This window comes from Ctenocephalides felis, unplaced genomic scaffold (genome assembly GCF_003426905.1).
Source record: "Ctenocephalides felis isolate EL2017-DRISC unplaced genomic scaffold, ASM342690v1 CF-g0.4_SCAFFOLD_03573, whole genome shotgun sequence".
Lineage (NCBI taxonomy): Eukaryota > Metazoa > Arthropoda > Insecta > Siphonaptera > Pulicidae > Ctenocephalides > Ctenocephalides felis.
In genome coordinates, this window is record NW_020539727.1 from 2,375,285 (window position 1) to 2,382,237 (window position 6,953).

Here is a 6,953-nt window from a genome sequence, read left to right on the forward strand (position 1 = left end):
TCTACCTAACAATTTCCCAAATTTTCACGACGATCGGACGTATGATTTATGAATGTTTAACAATTACACGCACACATCCATACATACACTCATACTTTTTCCAACGTTGGTCTCATTAGATTCAGAATGGCTTGAAACGTCGAGAAAACATAAAATTAGCATATCGGATTTTTTGGCGAGAACATAAACTTCTCCTTCGGGAAGTTAATAATCCGTTTATATATGAAATGATACTAGGAAATAGGATTTCATATTATAGTAGTAGATGAATTTATGAAACTTTATGAAAATATTTTAAAACTTTAGGTTATCAAAAAATTATATATGAAATAACACTATAGTTTTTTATTAGATAATGAACGAGTTAAGATGTTTAATAGCTTTTCAGGTTTTTAATTTGACATTAAATTGCTATTATATTTTTTTATGTCATCAAATACTTTGAGTATAGTTAATTAGTCATAATTGGATTGGACAACTCCTGGGTTGCCATCCATTCAAAAATCCATAGAATAAAGTCAAAACAATTACTGAATGTCCTAAGTGTGACAGATTGCAATAGGAAAAAAAAATTAAATATTTATTTCTATAAATCGACTAGATGCAGATTTAATTGAGTTCATTCTTGTTGATGATTAATGCACAATATTATCCATGTAAAGTAATTAAAATAGTTAGATAAACAATATTGGTATTTTCTAATCACACAACCTCATTAAAGAAAACAAAACATTTGTTGAAAATAATTTGCAATCTTTACCTAAGTATAAGATAAAATTCTTCTATACAATAATATTGAAATTTTTGCATATACAACATTTTGCTTAATCTTAGTTTTATAATAATAATTCAATGCAATTTTCTTTAATAAAATTAAATCAAATATTTTATTAAACAAATTAATCAGAACACAATAAGATATTTTTTTAAACAATTTTATTATAACTATTTTTAATTTGCGACCAGAAAAAATAAAATATTGATATAAAAAGAAATAAACTAGTCAGGTGTGCGGCATCGTGCCTTAAGGCAAATTGCTGGAACTTCCCGTACCGTAACGAAATGTTCGAGGAATACTGAATGTTTTCAAATATATATTATAAAATATTGTAACATTGTCTCATATTATAGGAATTATATAAACTGAATTACAAAGTTGAAATTATTTGTTTAAAGTACAATAGAACTATAGTCGGAATTAAAAATAAAATCTGAATTATTTTCGATATACAAAAATTAAAAAAAAAAAAAGTTGAAACAAAATTTTTTTTTCCAAAATCAATTATTTTATTAAGACAAGCAGAAAGTTCTTTGAATCAATTAAATCGTACACTTAGTTCTCTCAAAAACTGCCATTTTTCACATATTGAGCTCCGTATCTTCGAAATGCTGGGCCTGCCTTTGCCAATAAAAATGATCTTTCAAATTTGTTTATAAATTTTAGTTGATATGATCAATAAATGGTATGTAAGAACAAATATGTATAAACTGTTGTTGTGTTATTTATGATTATAATAATATTACAATAAAATGGGTATAAAAAATATTAATAAGTTTATGATAGTGTTTTAACGTACGCAGAATGTTTAGATTATTTAAATTTGTTGGAATCTTAAAAGTTTTTTAGTAATCTTTAATTAAATTCTTATAATAATTGAATAACTTTTTCTAAAACTGTATTAGATAAAATACGACTAATAATTTAAACAAGATTTAAAGTTTGTTAAAAGCATAATTATAATTTGTAATGGAATATAATTATTATTTCTGCATTTACGAATAGTTATAATAGTCGAATTACAATTTGATGCTGAATTTTAAAATGCATTAAATTTTGAGTTCTATAAAATTTATAAACTGGTGGTGCATGGTATCGTGCCTTTAGGCAAATTGCTGGAACTTCTCAAACCGTAATGAAATATTCGAAGAATATAAATGTTTTTAAATATATTATTATAAATACTGTAACTTTTATTATTCATATTTTATAGACATAATAAAAGAGTTTATAAGTTGGATTTATATAAGTTTACGTAAAAGTTAATGAGCAAAGCTTAATCAAGCGGAGTAAGAATTACAGGACATTATCTCATATTTCTAAGAAATATATAAACTCAATTGCAATGTTAAAATTATTTAATCCAAGTATATATTGAGTTTTAGATTTTTTTTCTAAGATATGACAAAAAACTATAACTTACCCTACGGGAAGTTAATAATATTAAGCATTAAATCCACTGCAAATAATTTAAATCATAGTTTATAAAATCCTAAATGAAATGGAAGTATTAAGCTAACATATAAGTAATAAATAAATTCTAGAGTTTCTGTAAAGAATAATGTAGGTTTGGTTATAACAGAAAACCTTGATTCAGATTTGATAAATGCAATACCACATGTATATCACAAAATCAGTTTACTTTTTTGGTATAAAAAGCTATCAAATATTAGAGCGTAGTTTTCACAGTTGAGATTAAATAATCTATGTAAAATTATATATTATCGATTTAAGAATTTAATGCATCTGTTGAATAAAGTCAATCAAGAAAAAAAAATGAATTAAATTACAATTCAATTGATAAATTAATATCTATTTACATAATAATTTAGATATATATATATATATATATATATATATATATATATATATATATGTATATGGATGCTATTAAAATCGCCATTATGCTTATTATTAAAATATGCAAAAAATAAAAAAAAGAACTACTATGATACGTGAGTGAATGATATTTTAATATGCCTTTAAAGTAGTTAAGAAAATAATTTTCATAACTTTAACATTGGCCAATTATATTAATTAAATATTGAAGCATTATCATAATCATGCGAAAATTGATGAAATATATAAATTAGTATTATGTCGCCAATGGCTTATAGGTAGTTAATGTAAAGTTACTGACCAATGAGATAAAGTTGTCATAAATAAATAATTCAAAGACATTGATACCATAGAGGTAGTTCTCGTTTGTTCTAATTAAATAAATCAGGATTATGTTATTAATTACAGACTTGATTCACAACTAATCTAGTGGGGTGTGTGGCATCGTGCCTTAATGCAAATTGCTGGGACTTCCCGTAACGTAACGAAATGTTCGAGGAATAATGAATGTTTTCAAATAGATTATTATAAATATTGTAACATTGTCTAATATTTATAAGAATTATATAAACTGAATTGCAAAGTTGAAATTATTTGTTTAAAGTATATTAGAACTTTAGTCAAAATTAAAAATAAAATCTGAATTATTTTCGATCTGCAAAAAAAAATTCTTTTTGAAAAAAAATGAATTTTTTTTCCAAAATTAATTATTTGTTAAACAAGCAGAAAGTTTTTTGAATCATTTAAATCTGACACTTAGTTCTCTCAAAAACTGCCATTCTTTGCACATTTAGCTCTGTGAAATGGCTGGGCTTGCCTTTGCCAAAAACTAATCAGCACATCTCCCTATTATATCAATTGGACTCGAATGTTTTTGAACCATTCAAACCGGTTGATCCGTGCGATCGAAAACGTGGACGAAAAATTGTATCCATACATACATACACACACACACAAACACATCCATTTTTTTTGAGGTATGCCAAAATGTTCAGAAACCTTCAAAACGTCGAAAAATGCAAAAAATTTCAATTTCGATTTTGGACGATTACAATAACTTACCATACGGGAAGTTAATTAATCCGTGTATTCATAAGCAAATGCAAAGTCATCATTAGACATTTCACGTAAAGATGTATGTATAAAAATACTATTATTTTGTTACTGACTTTTAAATTTAAATGTATTTAATTAGCCTTGTCAACAGATAATGACTGCATCAATACTGAAAGTTTCTTGAATTTGTTCAAAAGCAATTGCGAAAAGATATTTGAAGAATTTACCATACAGTGAATTATTGAGAAAAACATTAATTGAGATAGTAAATTCAAGATTTACTCAAAGATCTGGCAGAAATAGAATTGAATTAAGTATGTATTTATATGTAGTAATATTCATAAAAATAGGTTGTAGCTAGAAATAATTATACAAAAGCTAGTAGTAGTTAGAATTAAATAACTCGAAAATTGCAAAAATAAAAAATCCTGATTGATTAATAAGCATATTTGTGGTGCATGGTGCCTTGAGGCAAATTGCTGAAACTTTCTGATGAAAACTTTGAAAGAAATAGATTTTTGAAAATTGCATAAGTTTTTGAAACGATTGATTTTTCTTAAACAGTCGCGCTGCATAGCTGTTTTATTGACAAAATATCAAAGCGCATAAGCGCCGCTTTGCAGTCTAGGGGTTAAACATTATAAATCTTCGTACGGAACCCGTGAAAACGTAAACAAAATGTATCCTTATTATTAAAACTCCATAAAATATCTGATAACTTTATGTGCATATGTCATTTTTGCCCGCCAAATGACATTTTTTTACTTTTTTACTGGATATCTGAAACCTCTAGACCTGCCTTCGCAAAAATTTAATCCGGTCTTCAATTGAAATGTTTTTTGAATCATTCAAATCGGATGCTCCGTTCTCTCAAAAACTGAATCACCATTTTTGGCACTCTTTGCCCTGCATCTTTGAAACGGTTGGACCTGCCTGGTCACAAAGTAATCAGCACCTCTGACCATCAATAGGAATCGGATTTTTGAATCATTCATCATTCAAATCGCAAAATTTGCATCCGCACATATGCACAAACTTTCTTTAAGGTATGCCAAAATGCTCAGAAGGGTCTTTTCGAATCACTCTAATCGGATGCGCTGTTCTCCTATGTTTTGCACTTTTTGTTCAGTATCTTCGAAACCGCTAGACTTGCCTTCACAAAAATGTAATCAAAAATAAAAATGTTTATTTCAAAGATTTATGAACATTTTGGTATATCTAAATAAGTAATTGATATATGTGTGTGTTCGGATACAAATTTTCGTCGACGATTTCGACGAACATGAATCAACCGATTTGAATAATGTAAAAAACGTTCGATTCCTATTGATGGGGAGACGTGCTAATTAGTTTTTGATAAAACAGGTCAGCGTTTCGGAGATACAGAGCAAAAAGTGTAAAACATTGGATTAGAATTATTGAAAAAATTTGAAAATTTGATTCGTATTGATTGAGTAAATAATCATAACACTTATGCGAAGGCGGGTCCAGCGGTTTTGGAGATACGGATGCAAGGAATGAGAGAACGGCGCATCCGATTAGAGTGATTCTAAAAGCATATTGCTTGTGTCAATGGTGTTAAGAAATAAAGTGCTTATTTTTTTCGTTCTTATAGATAGAGGTCGTCGGCCAAATATAAGCTCTTATATTAGTTAGATTTATATAAAACGACGATGAAATTTACAGTATTTATAATAATTATTAACTTCCCGTAGTGTAAGTTATAGTAATCGCAAAAAATCGAAATGAAAATGTTTGCATATCTACAAACATTCGATTCCAATTGATGAGAAGACGAGCTAATTACTTTTGGTGAAGACAGGTCCAGCCGTTTTGCAGATACGGGGCAAAAAGTGCCAAAACGGTAACTCAGTTTTTAAGAGAACTGAGCGTCCGAATTCAAAAGACATTTTATTTGTATTGACGAAATGAAGACCTGGTTGAATTTTCAGGAAAGCAGTTTTAGCGGTTTCGGAGATATAGTATAAAAAGTAAAAAAAAAATGCCATTTGGCGGTCGAAAATGATCATTAAACATATGCACATCAAATTATCAGATATTTATGGAGATTTTAATAATGTTTATAATTTTGTTTACATTTCTATGGGTTCTGTAACGTCGTTTGCACGTTCGATATTTTGTCTCCATTAAGCTAAAGCAGTGGGATTGCTTTGAAAAAAGTTCAAAATTTTCAAATTATCTTTAACATTTCTTGCCAAAAGTTTTTTTTCCAAAAGTTCAATTTTTTCAAAAACTTAAAATTTTCAAGAATGAAATTTTTTCAGTTTTTAAAAAATTAATATTTTTTAAAAAAATTCACGGAAAGTTCCAGCAATTTCCTTAAGGCATACACCACTAGTTTAATATGAAATAATCAATTATCACCCTATTGCCATTTATCTCGAGTTACGTACCGAAATGACGCCTGGCTAAAGACACGACTTGCTAACCGTTTAGCGTAATGTTGCGCAGTAGCTCCCTATAATCATCCGGCGGGCAAACAAGATGGATATAATGATTTATCCCGTGCTCGTAACAAAGACAACAATATCTATATCAATTGGATCCTGCACCATGCACCGAGTGCGAACGAGACGAGGAGATAGAAGTCGACCGGCGAGAGCGAGAGGGAGCGAGAGAGAGTCGGATACTTAGAGAGCCGCGGAAGTGATATATCCATGTTCAGAGGCCATAACAGAAGAGAGTGAACTGTATAATATAAATATCTATGGGCGCGTGGGCGCAAAAGGGACTGTAATTGTTGTATTTAATAATAATCTCGATGCGATGCCGGCTCAAAAGCGGAGGGAGTAGACGGGGCGCCGATAAAATTGAGCATGCTGATAATTAAGCTTTTTATTTGATTTTTTGACACGTAAAAGTTTCAGCAAGGTACGAAATTTGTCAGTTATTTTATATTTAAATTGGTTGTGATTTCTGAAATTGTTATAAAATGCCGTTTATAACATATTTTAATCGTTACATACCATGGATGCTACAGCATCCACGCCAAGCATTTCCCTTCCATTAAACACAATTAGCTTGCCCAAGATAATTAGTGACTACTGCAAAGAATAAACTAACTAGTGGGGTGTATGGCATCGTGCCTTAAGGCAAATTGCTGGAAATTCCCGTACGTGTAAAGAAATGTTTTCAAATAGATTATTATAAATATTGTAACATTGTCTAATATTTATAAAAATTATATAAACTGAATTCCAAAGTTAAAATTATTTGTTTAAAGTATATTAGAACTTTAGTCAGAATTAAAAATAAAATC